This window comes from Perognathus longimembris, chromosome 3, assembly GCF_023159225.1.
Source record: "Perognathus longimembris pacificus isolate PPM17 chromosome 3, ASM2315922v1, whole genome shotgun sequence".
Classification (NCBI taxonomy): Eukaryota; Metazoa; Chordata; class Mammalia; order Rodentia; family Heteromyidae; genus Perognathus; species Perognathus longimembris.
The window spans coordinates 42,727,799-42,743,654 of record NC_063163.1 but is presented as its reverse complement, the minus strand read 5'-3'; the positions used below and the strand labels follow the sequence as shown (position 1 = coordinate 42,743,654).

Sequence of the window (15,856 nt, the reverse complement as noted above, 5' to 3'; positions counted from 1 at the left end):
CTAGTTTTCTCATACATGCTAACTTCAATTTGCCTTTCTTCCAGCAATTGAGCTTGAATTTTCCACCACACTGCCAATCTAAAAGAGAAAGAAGTTTTTTCAGATATTTATTTTTTAAATCTCAGGACTCTTCAAGTAAATTGTTTCATTTTTTTCCTCCCAGAATTTCTCGTTAAATGAATTTTTATCTTCTTGACTTTCTAGATGGTGCTATACAGATAAATAGCGTTTCCTTTTGACTTAATACTCTGCACGAGACCACACATTCTTGGAAGCCTGTCAGTCTCTGAACCCACTTCTGAGAAAACCCATTAGCTCTTTAATAGATTAATCTGTTCATGAAGGCTTCAAAGCCCCAGTGGGTCCCACATCTTAATATCTCACAATGAGGATCAAATTTCAGCATGAGTTTTGGTGGAGATAAACCATAGAAATGGTAAAATAGCAACTTCCTATGCAACCCCATCCCTGGGACTAGTTTAACTGGTATCTGGATTCTAAAACCACCAAAGCGGATGGTTTGCTAAGCCTTTTTACTTAACCTCTTCATTCTAGCAGTGTTGAAATAGGAAAGCTGGTGAGAGCCAGAAGAGCTAGATTGACTTAGCTCCTCAGTGATTCTAGCCTGGGCTTGTTTTTTGAGTGAATAATGACAAGTTGCATAAGGGGATGGAGTTTTGATTTTGGGTTTTTGGTGACTCACTTGCTTAGCCAGACAATAATGCTAATCATAAACACACTTACAGTTCTTCCTGTGTACCAGGCATTATTCTATTCCTTTTTTGTGACCTAAGTTGTTTAACAACTCCAGGAAGCAACTTCTGTTATCACCTCTGCTTTAGAGATAAAGAAACTGAGGCAAAAATGGCTTAAATGCCCTATCCAAGGTCTCATGGCAAGACCAGGACCTGAACCCAAGTTGTTTACGCTGAGAACAACTGAACTCCTTGGATCTTGGAGGGCCTTTCTCTGCACTATTTAGCAATTCTGTGGCAGGAAAATACTCACTATTCTTGAGCTGAATTTAAGTCAACTACTTCTCTACACTGGATTCTCATTCCTAGAAAAGATCTACAAATATAACCAGCCACAAATTAGGAAGAAAAATAAAGAATTTATAAATAAAACCTTTTTAAATTTTTTAAAGGCAAAACATGTAACTATGAAAAGAGAGAATATTATGAAGGCTATCTTCTGACTCCAAACAATTCAAACCTTGTTTATTCTCTACCCTCCTCACACTTCCATTGACAGATGGATCAAATATATAGAGATATTTGTTGAACACTGGATGTTCTAGAAAGAAAATACAGGCAGGGAAAAAAAAGGAAACCAGAGTTTATCGAAGAAACAATAGAGATATTTTTTAGAGCAGTATACTGAAATAATTCATTGAGTGCCAAGAAAAATGAAAGAAAAGATTCAATAAGACATGTCACTATGCTACAACTTGAGGGTACAGATGGGAGGTGGAAGATGGGGAGAAGGATGGAAGGGGTGGCATTGATCAGGATGCATTGTCCTCATAACCAAACTTATAGAATTGAAACTCCTTTGCACAATACTTTATAATTAATCGTCAGAACAACATTAAAAGAAGACCTCTGAGCGTGTTTAGAGGGAATGAAGAATGCCATTGGATTTCCCAATAGCACTGAAAGCTAGAAGATAATGGAGAAGTGTTCAAAAACTTAAGGTAAAGCTTGGTATAGGTGGCTCATCCCTATAATCGTACCTATTCAGAAGGCTGAGAGTTGAGGATGGAGGTTTGAAGCCAGCCCAGCAGGAAAGTCCATGAGACTCTTATCTCCAATTAACCATCAAAACACTAGAAGTGGAGCTGTGACTCAAAGTGGAAGAGCATTAACCTTGAGCAAAGTTCAAGCCCTAGAGCAACAACAACAAAAATTAAAGGAAGTGATTTCCAACCTAAAAATCTACATGTATCATATTATAAAACACAAACTCAACAACAGAGGGGAAAGAAGAATGGGCAAGAGATGTGAAGGGAGCCTAATTAGGGTCCCTGGTGGATGACCAGATAGGATGGAGGATGAGATGCATGTTTCATAATCCTTCACCTCTACTAGGGACATAGAGCCCAGAAAGTGTCCACTGGCTTAGCAGTGCCATTTTGGAATGTCAGCAGCACCATTTTCTTTTGTCTTTGTCTCTGGATTCTTCATTCTCTCTGTGTATGTATATTTTTTACTTTGAATCCATTTGCAGGTTTGGAAAGTGTATTCAATAATGTTAGCACCAAGGACAGATCCAGAGTTCATGGGATCTCAGACATATATAATTTAGGGGACCCTCTCTAAGAAAAATGATGCAAAAGAATGCATCCAAAATTTGATATGAAATGGAACATTCAGAATAAATTACCATTCACTTGGCCATATAAAAGATTTTACCATGCAAAACTGTTTGGTGTAAGTGAACTGATCACCTCATGGGGGGAAAGGGAAAGGGGGAGGAGGGAGGGGGGTATGAGGGACAAGGTAACAAACAGTACAAGAAATGTATCCAATGCCTAACGTATGAAACTGTAACCTCTCTGTACATCAGTTTGATAATAAAAATTTGAAAAAAAATATATGTCAACATACTTTGGGAATAAAATTTCTTCCAAAAAATAAAAAAAAAAAGATTTTACCATAACTGGAGGTTGAACCTGGGTCCCTTGTACATGCTAATCACATGCTCTATCACTGAGCTACTCTCCCCACTCCCACCCCCGCAGCCCTTGCTTAGGCTTTTTGAAAAATGAATGTAAAGAACTTGCCACAAATGGTTTCCTGTTTCCAAAGATTTCAAACCCAGCTTGTCTTCCATTCTCCTTATACTTCCAGTGACTAACAGAAGTCATGTCCATATCATGTGATGTCCTCCATCCCCTGCAACTTCTTGACTTGGAAGTTGTCTTAGCTGGGACACTAGGACTATAGTGCAATAGCTTAACTCCACAGGAAGGAGAATGCAACATAGATCAAGATTTCCCATTAAACCCAAACTAAATGTGCCTACAATTCAGTTTCCTCCAAAAGCCCATGGACACACAAAAGGCCAATGACAAAACGAAGAAATCAGAATGACAAAATGACAGGCAAAAAAAGAATTGGATAGAAAAGAACAGGAACTTAAACTGATGATGTTCAAACGTCACTTGTGAATCTTAATTTAGAAAACATATGGCAGCAGTGCGCCAATGGCTCCCACTTGTAATCCTAGCTATTCAGGAAGCTGAGATCTGAGGGTTGCAGTTCAAAGCCAGCCTGGGTAGGAAACGCTGTGAGACTCTTGTCTCCAATTAACCATCAGAAAACCCAAAGCGGCTCTGTGGCTTAAAGTGGTAGAGTGCTAGCCTTGAACTGAAGAGCTCAGGGACAGCACCCAGTCCCTCAGTTCAAGGCCCATGACTGAAAGGGAGAAAAAGAGGACCTAGAGCCTTAAGGGGGCTCAGTAAGGCTCCTGAAACTTAAGTTCCCTTTCCTGTGATTGATACATAAACAGAAAACAGGCAAACTCACCGCTGCCCTGTGGAATTTAGGAGCCTGGAAAGAGTGACCAAGTAGGGTCTGTGCCTACCCAATCAAAACTGGTCTCAGCCTTGACCTCGGCTGTGTGGCTTGAGGCGGGGGATGGAGTGTGTGTGAATGAATGTGTTCCTGACCAACTGGGAGGACAGGAGGGATGTGTGTATGTGCAGATGTGGGCAGGCATGTGTGCATGTGTCTGTACATGTTGAGGAGGGCAGGAAAGGAAGAAAAACCTGTCTAATTCTTCTGGCCCTTAATTACTAGCAGGCACTAAAGAAAGTCTTTTCTGACATTGAATCTTATTTTTGGATTACCAGGGTAATCAGCCAGTTTATTGTGACTATATTTTCTAAGTGCAACCATCCCTTCTATATTTGCATGTATGTATAAATCCTGTGACTTATAGCCATAACAGGATCTCTACAAATTGTGTTTGGTATCTCCTTCTCCCATCATCATTTGTATGGTCAAAAAATTTAAGCCAGGAAATGAACACAAGAGGGCTTTTTTTTTTCTTTTTTGCTGTTTTTGTTTGCTTTCCTTTTTGTTCTGTATATTCACTTGTATGTCTTTGGGAGTGTAAGAGGAGACACAGAAATGGTGAAACAAAGGGTGAACAAATGCAGTAGTGGTACTTACTAGACACTATGTGGAAAATGAAATACATAATTTGTGGGTGGGGATAGGAGGGAAAAAGATGGGAGAGTGTCAAGAAAGAGGTGACAAGGTCCAAAAAGAAATGTTCTCTTTACCTGATTTATATAACTGTATCCCCTCTGTACATCTCCTTCATAATAACAATTAAAAATTGAATTTAAAAAATCAACTCGAGTAGTAGACAAGCAAAATCTAGCGGAACTGGCAGACCAATTTAAGGCAGAAGAGTAACATAAATATTCAATAACCAAACCAAAGTTATTCTTTAAAATTTTCCTGTTTGCAGCTGGCTTTGGGAGAAAGGAACCTTTTCAGGAGTTACTTTGTGCTAGCTTCTGTAGCCCTCACAGTAATACTAGATGGAGATATTTTGTATAGGGAAATACAAAACCTTAGGGTAGAATCTTAGAAGAAAGGTGTAAGAGCCTGAACAAGCCACCACAGCTAACTCGTGCTGAGTTGTTCACTACTGATTGACCATTGAACACAGCCCTCAACGTCAAGTTCCCTCAACAGCTTCGGTCCTCCCATGATGGGGCTCAGCATCCACATGTGAGTACTGAAACCTGCAAGAAGCAAAGAAGAATTTTTCTCCAGGATCTAATGCAACACTTTGTACTTCATAAAGTCCCACAATACTTGCTGAGTAATCCAGGCAGTAATTCGTTGGAGAAGAATTCCAACTCCCTTTCTAAGCAAACCCCAGAGTGGACACAGTTGGTAGAAAACTTATTTTAGAAATACCTTCACACCCTCCCATGTAATCAATACATTAGACAGCATGACAGGTTGCCTGTTGTGACTGAAGGGAAACACATCTCATCTTGGAATCACTGTAAATAGTTTTCACTGTACCCCTAGGGAAGAGCTCAGCATTTGTTTCCTCGGTGAGTTCATGTGTCTGAAAACCAATAGTTGTTGTTTGTGTGCTTAGAAGTTGTTTCAAAATGAAACCAGAACATTCTTAGCCTGCAGGCAGCTCTGCTAGCGACCGACAGCTGGGAATCCTGAGCTGCAGTGAAGTAGGTGGTGAGGAGTCCCCAGCCCCTCCCACTCAAATACTTGTTTTCAAAATGAAGACTCCGAAAAACACAACTGCAGTCATAGAGAATGGCATCTCGGTTCCAAGCTCACCATTCCCCCACCCCGAAGGGGTGGTGGTGGTGCTGGGGCTGAGGAGAGGAGGGGATGGGGCTAGGAGCCCTTGGATTTGGTCATATTTTCCAGAGATTTCTAGAAGAACAAACTTGATGTTTCTGTTTCCAAAACAAAAAAAAAAAAAAAACAATATTTTTTTTTACACGAAACAGAGCAGATTAGAGATTTGTGTTTTCTCCTGCAGGTGTAATTTTGGTCTCTGATAGAATGTCCTTGACCTGTGTGTACTGTTTACAATATCAGACGCATGCCTGAATGTTGGGATGGGTTTTCTTTTCTTTCTTTTTCTTTCTTCTTCTTCTTCTTCTTTTTTTAATCAGTCATGGGGTTTGGATGCTGTCCCTCAGCTCTTTTACACAAGGCCAATACTGTACCACTTGAACCACAGTTCCACTTCCAGTTTTTTTTCTGAGTAGTTTATTGGGGTTAAGAGTCATGGACTCCTACCTGGAACCAGGATCCTCAGATCTCAGCCTCCTGAGTAGCTAGAATTACAGGCATGAGCCTCTGGTACCTGGCTTCTTTTTTCTTTTCTTTTTAAAAACTTTTTTATTGTTATTATAAAAGTGGGGTTACATAAGTCAAGTAAAGAGTACATTTCTTTTTGGACAATGTCACTCTTTGGGAAGGAGTTTTCAAATGACAAAAGTAATAATCACATTTAGGTGACATCTTTCTCACGAGTAGCACAAAGAGTTACATTCTCATTAACTGTAGCCTTTCCCTATAAGACCCTAAATTCTCTACAAACTGCACACTTGAGTGTCCATGTCTCTCCATCCCTATATTGTTCCTTTTTTCCCATCCTACTAAGAACCCCAGACTCCTCAGACCCCAAGACAGACATAGGAATGGCTATGCCGCATGTGCTGCTCCAGGTCTCATCTGGGAGCTATTAGAAATATAGGATCTGGGATCCCAGCCCAGATCTGTCAAATTAGAGCCTTCATTCTAATGAACCTGCATCAATGAAACGCTGGCCTAGACTGTCTTCCTAGGACACAGTTTGAGCTTTGTTGCCAACTCTTGGGAGAACTAAGGCAGGGCACGTCTCATCTCTGGGTCATTTTCTCATTTGGAAATGAGGAAGCAAAGCCATTTCCAGGGGACAGTGTGGTAAAGTCAGGCCACACATTGGACTTTGACTCAAATTTACCAGGCCTGCAGCTACACATCTGCAAGAAAGCAATAAGAACTTCCCACCGGATAAGGCTACTATAAACATGGAGTGACAAAATCTGCCTGCATTTCCTATAGCTACAGTAGCACATTATTTCAAATATAGTGACTTAAAAAACAACAACAGGTTTTTATCTTATAGTTTACTGATTGAAGCCTGGCATAGGTTTTACTGGGCTAAAATTGAGGTGTGAACAGGACCAGGTGACTCTAGAGGTGAATCTATTTCTTACCTGTCCATACTTCAGAATCAGCAATGGTCACATCCTCACACTGCATCTGTCTAACCTCTCCATCTGTCTGTTAGCACAGCTCCTTTGACTCTGTCCTCCCTGCCTCTAGCAGTCACTTCTAGGTACACATGGATAATCTAGGGAAACCTTCCCCTATTTTAATGTTTTTGTTGCTATAAGAAAAAAAATCTGAGACTGTAATTTGTAAAGAATAGAGGTTAAATGCTCACTTTGGTAGTACATATACTACAATTGGAATGAGGCAGAGAAGATTAGCATGGCCCTTGCACAAGGATGACATGCAAATTCGTGAAGTGTTCCCTATTTAAAAAAAAACAAAAAAGACTAGAGGTTTACTTGGGCTCATGGTCTGGAGGTAAAGAGTCCAAGATAGAGCAACCTCATGTGGCAAGGGCCCTGTGCTGCATCCTAACATGGAAGAAGAATGGAAGAGTAAGTGGGTGCAGGGAGAAGAGACAAAAATGGAGAGACAGCCTTGATCTGTAATACAGTAATTAATCCAGTGGAGTAAGGGAAGGAAAGAGGGATGGGGGAGGATGGGAGGAAGAAGAGAAAGAGAGAGAGAGAGAGCACTACTGTGAGAAAAGCATTAACCCTTTTAATCATCAAATTATCAGCTGTCATAAAGACTCTACATCTTACCACCATCATAATGGCTACCAAATTTCAGAAGGGACAAAACATATTCAACTCATAGTACCCCTTCACAGTAACATGATGGTAACCTTCATTTCCCCATTGCCTTGGAACATAACATATTCATGAGCTCCAGGGATGGCACATAGACATCTTTGCAAGACCATTTCTCCACTTACTATACCAAGTAACACAACTGTTATTGTGTCTGGCAAATAATCAGCACATAATAGATATCATTGAGTTTCTTGTAGCTGTGATTCTGTAGATAACATGTTCTACTTTGAAAAGCAAAGCACCAGATCAGTTGTGTCTTTGAGATAAAATGACCAAGACCTTACCAAGGAAAGTTTCCTCTTGTTTTGGCTTATCTTATTCTCTACAACTTTAGACTTGGTGGCTGGACCCAGTCCTCCACACCAGATCAGGGAGCTCAGTGGCAGGCCAGCCATGGTGACCCAGTCAGTCATCAGTCCATATCTCCTCCTGGAAAGACGTGTATGCATACACCTCTTGTGATTGCTAAGTTATAAACCCACTTACCTGTTGGGCACTGGTAGCTCATTCCTGTAATCTTAGCCACACAGGAGACTAAGATCTGAGGATCTTGGTTCAAAGCCAGCCTGGATAGGAAAGTCTGTGAGACTCTTAGCTCCAATTAAACAAACAAAAAAAAAAAAGCTGGAAGTGGAGTTGTGAATCAGGTGGTAGAGCATTAACCTTGAGCACAAAAGTTCAGGGACAGCATTCAGGCCCAGAGTTTAAACGCCAGGACTGGAAACAACAGCAATGACAACGAAAACCCATCTTTTTTTTTTAATTATCTTCTTCAAACCACCTACTCACTTTCTATCTCATTCAGCAATTTCTCTATCTTATTTACTCATTCAGCAGTTACTGAGCCCCTGTCATGTATGACGTGCTAGAGATACACTGAGAGTGAGTGGTCCCGAATCCGTCAGAAGATTCCTGAAAAAGTGCTCTGTGACTTGCCCGTCTTAGACTTGCAAGCCTTGCTTCAACCAATCAGCCTCAATTTTGTTTTTTTACCCAACACATTAGAGTTTTATATACAAGTATTTGAAAACAGGATCCTTTTTCTACTGTCTGGCACACAGTAGGCACAAAAGAATCTGATAATCTCTTTAATTGAAGACCACTGTGATTTAGGACAGCAAGCCCTTCTGATTCTCCATGTTTGGCATTCAGGGTTGCTGATCCCTGGACTCTCCACTCCAGACCCCTTTGCTTCTAAGCCTGGAAACATCTTCCTCCTTTTGCCGCCCCACAGAGGCAGCTATACCATCTCCTCTAATGCCCTTTATCAGTTCCTCCTCCTCCTCCTCCTTCCCCCCTCCCTCCTCCTCCTCCTCCTCCTCCTCCTCCTCCTCCTCCCCTTCCCCCTCTCCCTCCTCCTCCTCCTCCTCCTCCTCCTCCCCTTCCCCCCTCCCTCCTCCTCCTCCTCCTCCTCCTCCTCCTCCTCCCCTTCCCCCTCTCCCCCCCTCCTCCTCCTCCTCCTCCTCCTCCTCCTCCTCCTCCTCCTCCCCTTCCCCCTCTCCCTCCTCCTACTCCTCCTCCTCCTCCTCCTCCTCCTCCTCCTCCTCCTCCTCCCCTTCCCCCTCTCCCTCCTCCTCCTCCTTCTCTAAAATTCTTCCACTTCTGAGCCTCATCTCTTGCTCTACTTGAGCTCTCTCTGAAACCCATTTTGGCCCCTCATGTGTCTTTTTTGTTTCTTGTTAGTTAACTCCCAACTCATCAAAATAGCTGTATTCTCCAAGCCATCATGTATTTCCTGCCTTTGCCAGTAAGCATTCGAATACAGCCCTAGTTTACTGGGAGAAGAAGAGGAAACACCACCTGCCCATCCCAGTGCCCTTTCTTCCCTCCCCACAGCGCAATGCAAATATCCAGCATGCTCACACAGCTCTGCTGAGGCATGAAATTGTTGGAATTAAAGCTGGCTCATCACTTTCCACTTCTAATGACACCTTATATTTATAGCTCTTTAGAGTTCACAAAACTCCTTGACATTATCATGCTTAATTGGAGCCTCCAACGCCCTTAGGGAGTCAGCAAAGCAGTGACTTAGCCTTTTCTTCCCAGAAGGAGCAAGGTACAGAAAACCAGTACCTGGCCCAGCCCAAGGCAGCAGTGCTAAAGCCACAAAACCAGGCCCATGGCAGATCCCAGTCCAGCACCTTCTGTGCTATGAGATCCGCTTCACCTCTGATGATTATGAGGCTCAGGGTCTGTTTCACAAATAGATTTGGCAAAGGAACAAGGCAGTACAGTTAATCCTGGATGCAGCTGCTAGGATACTACCACGTCCACCTCTGTGTTGCCTGTCTGTTGAATTTGGAACCTCAAACAAAACTGGTAGGCGGGAGCCAAGCACCCATGGCTCATGCCTGTAATCCTAGCCACTCAGGAAGCTGAGATCTGAGTGGAAGTTTGAAGCTAGCCCAGTCAGGAAAGGCTGTGAGACTCTTATCTCCAGTTAACCACTAGAAAACTGGAAGTGGAGCTGTGGCTTAAAGTGGTAGAACACTAGACTTGAGTGAAAGCTTAGGGACAACACCCAGGCCCTGAGTTCAAGACCTACAACCAACTGAAAAAAAAAATCTGATAGGAGGAAGACAAAGGAATCCTCAATTTGCATTTGGGGTCTCCTTTGACATCAAAGCAAGCAGAGAGAGAGAGAGAGAGAGAGAGAGAGAGAGAGAGAGAGAGAGCCCACATTTCTGTCCTTGCACATTCATGTTAAATTAAATGTTACCTGAAAATTAAACCTGCTCTTTCTGTTATAAAAATAATTTTTCTAAATAAAAGAATGTCATTTGAAGCCAATGAGGGTATAAAATTTGCTAAGTTTGGGGCCAGGTGCCTGTGACTCATGCCTATAATCTTAACTGCTCAGAAGGCTGAAATCTGAGGATTGAGGTGTGAAGCCAGCAGGGGCAGTAAAGGCCCTGATCTCCAATTAACTACCAGAAAGCTGGAAGTCAGGCTGTGGCTCAAGTGGTAGAGTGCTAGCATTGAGCAAAAAAGCTAAGGGTCAGCACCCAGCACCTGAGTTCAAGCCCCACCAGCACCAATGCACACACATACATTTGACAAGTGTCTACACAGCACAACATTGTAAAAGTATAATCTGGAAGAGGATATACAAGGAATCTGGAGGTGAGGAGGTAGAGATAAGTGGTAGAGCCCATGCATTGTTGCAATAGGCCCCAAGTTCAATCCCCAAGACAGAGAAAGGGGGAAACATGAGTCTTTTAACTAGATATGGTAGTGTACATCTGTATTCCTAGCACTCAGGTGATTGAGATAATCTCATGTTTGAGCCAGTCTGGGCTATATAACAAGTTCCAGACCAGCCTTGGTTACATAGTCAGAGCTGTCTCAAAACAAACACACCAAAAGATACTTCTTCTTAATTATTTGATAGCAGAAATATGACTCCCCCAAGTCTCAAGACACCAAATAGTAAAATGCCAATGTGTGCTACACAGTATCACACAGTATTGACTCCTTCTCTGCCATTCTCTCCTTTGTTCTCCTTGAAGAAAGGTGTAAAACTTGGGTTGCAAAAGAGCTCAGGGACAGCACCTAGGCCTAGAGTTCAAGCCTCACAACTGACAAAAAAATGTGTATCAGAAAAGGCCAGAAGTGGCACTGTGGCTCAAGGCTCAAGTGGCAGAATGCTAGCCTTGAGCAAAAGAGCTCAGGGACAGCACTCTGGCCCAGAGTTCAAGCTCCAGGACTGGGGGAAAAAGGATGTGTATCATAAGACCATATGGAGAAACATTAAATGCATGCATGCATGTTACTTAGTGAAAGAAAACATTCTGAAAAGTCACATACTCTATGATTCCATTTATATAGCCTTTTGAAAATAGCAAAACTTTAGGGAGCTCCAAATGTGGCTTAGCGGTAGAGTGCTTGCCTAGCATGCATGAAGCCCTGGGCTGGATTCCTCAGCACCACATAAACAGAAAAAGCCAGAAGTGGTGCTATGGCTCAAGTGGTAGGGTGCTAGCCTTGAGCAAAAAGAAGCCGTGGATAGTGCTCAGGCCCTGAGTTCCAGCCCCAGGACTGGCAAAAAAACAAACAAACAAACTGAAAATAGCAAAACTTTAAAGATTATCAACAAAGCAATGGCTGCCAAACACTTGGGGCGAGGAGGAAGACCCCGTAGGTGAGTGGGAGGGGGGACATGTATGGTGATAAAGCCATTCTGTATGATACTGAGGTGTTGATTCATGGCACAATAAATTTTCTAAAAGCCACAGAGCTTTATAGAAAATTAAACATCAGAAAAATAATTTAGGAAATACCAGAATGGAATGGAGAATCTCACTAAACAATCTAACTTCATTACAGATGTATGAAATATTTTCTTTAAGAAGCTGGTTAAAAAAGGCACTGACCTAAGTAACTTTGAGGAGTAGTGGAGTCTGAACACAGGATATGGCACAAGTGGTAGAATCCTTGCCTAAGTAAATATGAGGCCTTGAGTTCAGACCTTAGTATTATGGGAAAAATATGGTAAGATGTCTTGTTATTTGTGCATTTTGATATATAAAGTGAGAATTTAGGTAGTTCAGAAGTAAGTGGAATTTGTAAGACTGAAGTCAAAAGGAACTGTAAATACTATACTCTAGCTAATAATGTTGCTTCACACATGTATACAGAGGAACAATCTGGAAAACACTGTGTACACATACTGGAACTAGATGGTAGGTAACAAGTGGTGGTAAATAGGTTTCTCACTGTTGGGACAGGAGCTTGCAGATAATGAAGGCAAGAAGGCTAGAAGGATCCATATGGTAATTGATTAGAATTTGATATGAGCACAAATTCCCATGTAGCTTAGTATAGTTACAGATGATTTTGTATGGACATATTTGTAGATATATGTATACACACATGTATTATTACATATATTTTCCGCTGTCAGCTAAGAAAGCCAAGAAACAATATATCACAGATAGCAAGTATCCCTTGTGTCCAGACAATAAACCAAACCAGGGCTTGTTGAAGAAAAAACTGGGGCAGGAAATATATATGAGAATATTGAAAAATATTCATTAAGATAAAAAAAACTATTTAATGATGGGAGTTTCCAAAAGCGACATAGAAACCAACTGAAAAAGTTCCCAGTGACCATGGCTGGAACAACTGGTGTACTGAAATAAACACTTAGCACTGGAGTGTAATTCAAAAGACAAAATAATGGGCTAGGAATATGGCCTATTGGTAAAGTGCTTACCTCGCGTACATGAAGCCCTGGGTTCGATTGCTCAGCACCACATAAATAGAAAAAGCCAGAAGTGCTGCTGTGGCTCAAGTGGTAAAGGACTAGCCTTGAGCAAAAGGAAGCCAGGGACAATGCTCAGGCCCTGAGTTCAAGTCCCAGGACAGGTAAATAAATACATATCTCTAAACCCATACTGATGTATATAAATGGTCAAACAAGTAAATAAATTTAGTGATGGCGGGGAATATGCAAATAACCTTTATAGAAGAATTCTATATAATTTATGTAGATAATCCACCATCTACAAAGTAGAATTATTTCTCCCTGTTTTTTAGGTTTGATTATGCAAAATAGAAAGGGGGGGCAGCAAAATTACTTTCCAGTGGGGAAACCTAAAAGACTGCTTGGGTCAGGTAACTAAGGTTAACACCAGTGATATAAGGTCTCTATGTAGTCCAGGCTGGCCTTGAACTTGTGATCTTCCTGCCTCAAGCCTCTTGAGTGCTGAGGATTACAAAGCTATGTTATTGTGTCCAGCTCATCTTAGATAGACTATTTCATGCTCAGTAATTCTCAACATCATCACCATGCAAAAGTACTTCAGTTACATTAAACAACAACAACAAAACAGAAAACCAGAGCCAGGTAGTGGTAGCTCATGCCTGTAATCCTAGCTACTCAGGAGACTGAGATATGAAGATCACCGATCAAAGCCAGTTCAGGCAGGAAAATCCAAGAGATTCATCTCCAACTAATCACCAGAAACCTGAGAGTGGTGCTGTGGCTCAAAGTAGTAAAGCACTGGCCTTGAGCAAAAATGCTCAGAGATAGCTCCCAGGCCCTGAGTTCAAGATTCATGACTGACAATAAGAGTACATAAATAAATCAGAAATCTGAAGCCATCATAACAATTTGAGTATGATTGTGTTGCTTCTTTAAACTATATTCTTACTTCTTCTATCCAATTATTTCTGTAATTTTTTTTCAGATTCCCTTCTCTCAAAATATGCAAGTCTAACACAAACTACATTGCACAATTTGTTTTCTTTTTCTTTTGCTTAAATAAGGAGCTGGGATAAAGTTGCTGATCAAGGCAAGCTGGGGAGTTGGTATTTATAAAACCTCTCAAAGTGCCTCTTATCACTGCCATAACAGTGCAGGTCAGCAACCCACAGAGGAAGTAAAACAAAGACAAGGAAAGATGATCCGTCTAAACATCCTCCTTTATTTTCCATAGTCCCTATGATCATCACTTTTTCTTTGCTGGGATAGCATGAATTTTTTTTCATGTGTTGTTATTGCCAATTATCTCAGAGAAGGAATAGTATTAATTTGTCAATCCTTATTTTTCTGTACAAAGCATGATGGTAACAAGTGTCTTTCTGCTTTTGTAGTTATGACTTCATTTTTTATCTCTTCCCAAGACTCTGGTTGGCAACTCTATCTGGTATCTTCCCTTGAGCACTTTTATCAGCAAGCAGTCTAAAACACTGACCAAAATCTATGGCTGCCTTGCCAGTGAGTCACACAGCTTATTAAAAGTCTATCAAGGCCGTGCAAGCTGGGATGACTTGATAGTTGATGAAACAAAGAAGTTTGTTGCTGCTTTTGCTGTTGTGGTTTTAATTAAAGAAAGCTCACTTAAGTTAATGCTAAGGTTCTTCGGCCGTAGTCACTTAGAGTTCAAACACTTACATTTAAATGTGGTAATTACCCTTAAAAATTAAAGCAATTCAAGTTTTATTAAAAGCAATCTGTAGAATGGGACTCATAGTTGGAAGCTTTATAGTATAAAGAAAAGATGTCTTTCTCCGAGCCTTCTGTAGAACTGGGGATTGTGGGAGCAGGCAAGGACACTGTGTGTTACCTGACCAATCCCATTCTTTTTCTGTAAGATAAATAAGGAAGCTGGGAACTAGAGAATCAAGGGCCTCACCTAATGTTAGCAGGAGACAGAAAAGAAAAGAAAAAAAAGAGACTGTCCCAATTTTTAGAATTATATTGTTTTTGGACATTTGAACAATAAAGAAATATATTAAAGAAATTGTGTATTTTCTACAGCTGTAGAGCTATATATTAATAATAATAATAATAATATTAACATCTCCAAAGGGCAAGGAACCTGAAGGAAAATTAAACTGTTGTTTTTTTGGGGGGGGGCAGTCGTGGGGCTTGAACTCAGGGGTTGAGCACTGTCTCTGGCTTCTTTTTGCTCAAGGCTAGTACTCTGCCACTTGAGCCACAGCGCCACTTCTGGCCGCTTTCTATATATGTGGTGCTGAGGAATCGAACCCAGGGCTTCATGTATACGAAGCAAGCACTCTACCACTAGGCCGTATCCCCAGCCCCAATTAAACATTTTTCTCAGGCATGGTGGTACATACCTACAATTCTAACGACTTAAGAATTGGAGATAAGGAGGATTATGACAGGAGGCCAGCCCAGGCAGAGTTATAGAGTCTATCTCAAAAGCAAGTGGGGCATAATGGTGTATTTCCTCTAATGATAGAGGTGTTTCCTGTAGAAAAGGCATTAAATGTCTCAAGTCCATGCCAACCATTTTTTCCACACAAATAGCATTAAACTAGGAGATACTTATCAACATAAAGTCTATTTGCAGTGGGTTTTCTTTCTGATATATCACTAGCATCATAGATTTGTATAGCCATATATACTTCTGGTCTAGAAGCACATTTTAATGAATACCTCTTGGAGACCTTCACTGAGGACATTGACAGTCCTTTTAGGATATCTTGTTTCTTTAACCTGACCTGTTGTGGAATTCAGGTACATTTCCTGTAAGTCCCTTAGGTTAGTCTGTGTCTCTCAGAGACTTACTTCATTTTCTAATGGCCTTAGAGGAGTAGATGGTCCAATTGCTGATTATTATTATCATCATTATTATTTTGGTGCATTTCATTTCCCTGCTGAGGAGTTTATAAATTCACAGGTTTGAATGATAATTTGGTTACATATCTATGTCATATAATAACAATAAACCTGGAAATCAAACTTTCAGTGTTTAATAGGCAATGTCAATCTTATCATGTGCTTTCAATGTTCAAACTAAATATTAATGTAAACAATAGAAGCACAGACAGATGATTGTGACTCACACCTGTAATCTTAGCTACTCTGGAGGCTGAGATCTAAGGATCACCTTAGTAGCCAGC

The 15,856-nt window shown here is 41.1% G+C and overlaps 1 non-coding gene across 1 annotated transcript; it reads left to right on the top strand.

Annotated features, from left to right (window-relative positions):
* The first annotated feature begins 6,988 nt into the window (after window positions 1-6,988).
* LOC125349856 lies at window positions 6,989-7,095 on the top strand. The gene has a single exon (XR_007210652.1). It is a non-coding gene; the product is annotated as a U6 spliceosomal RNA (small nuclear RNA).
* Window positions 7,096-15,856: the final 8,761 nt, after the last annotated feature.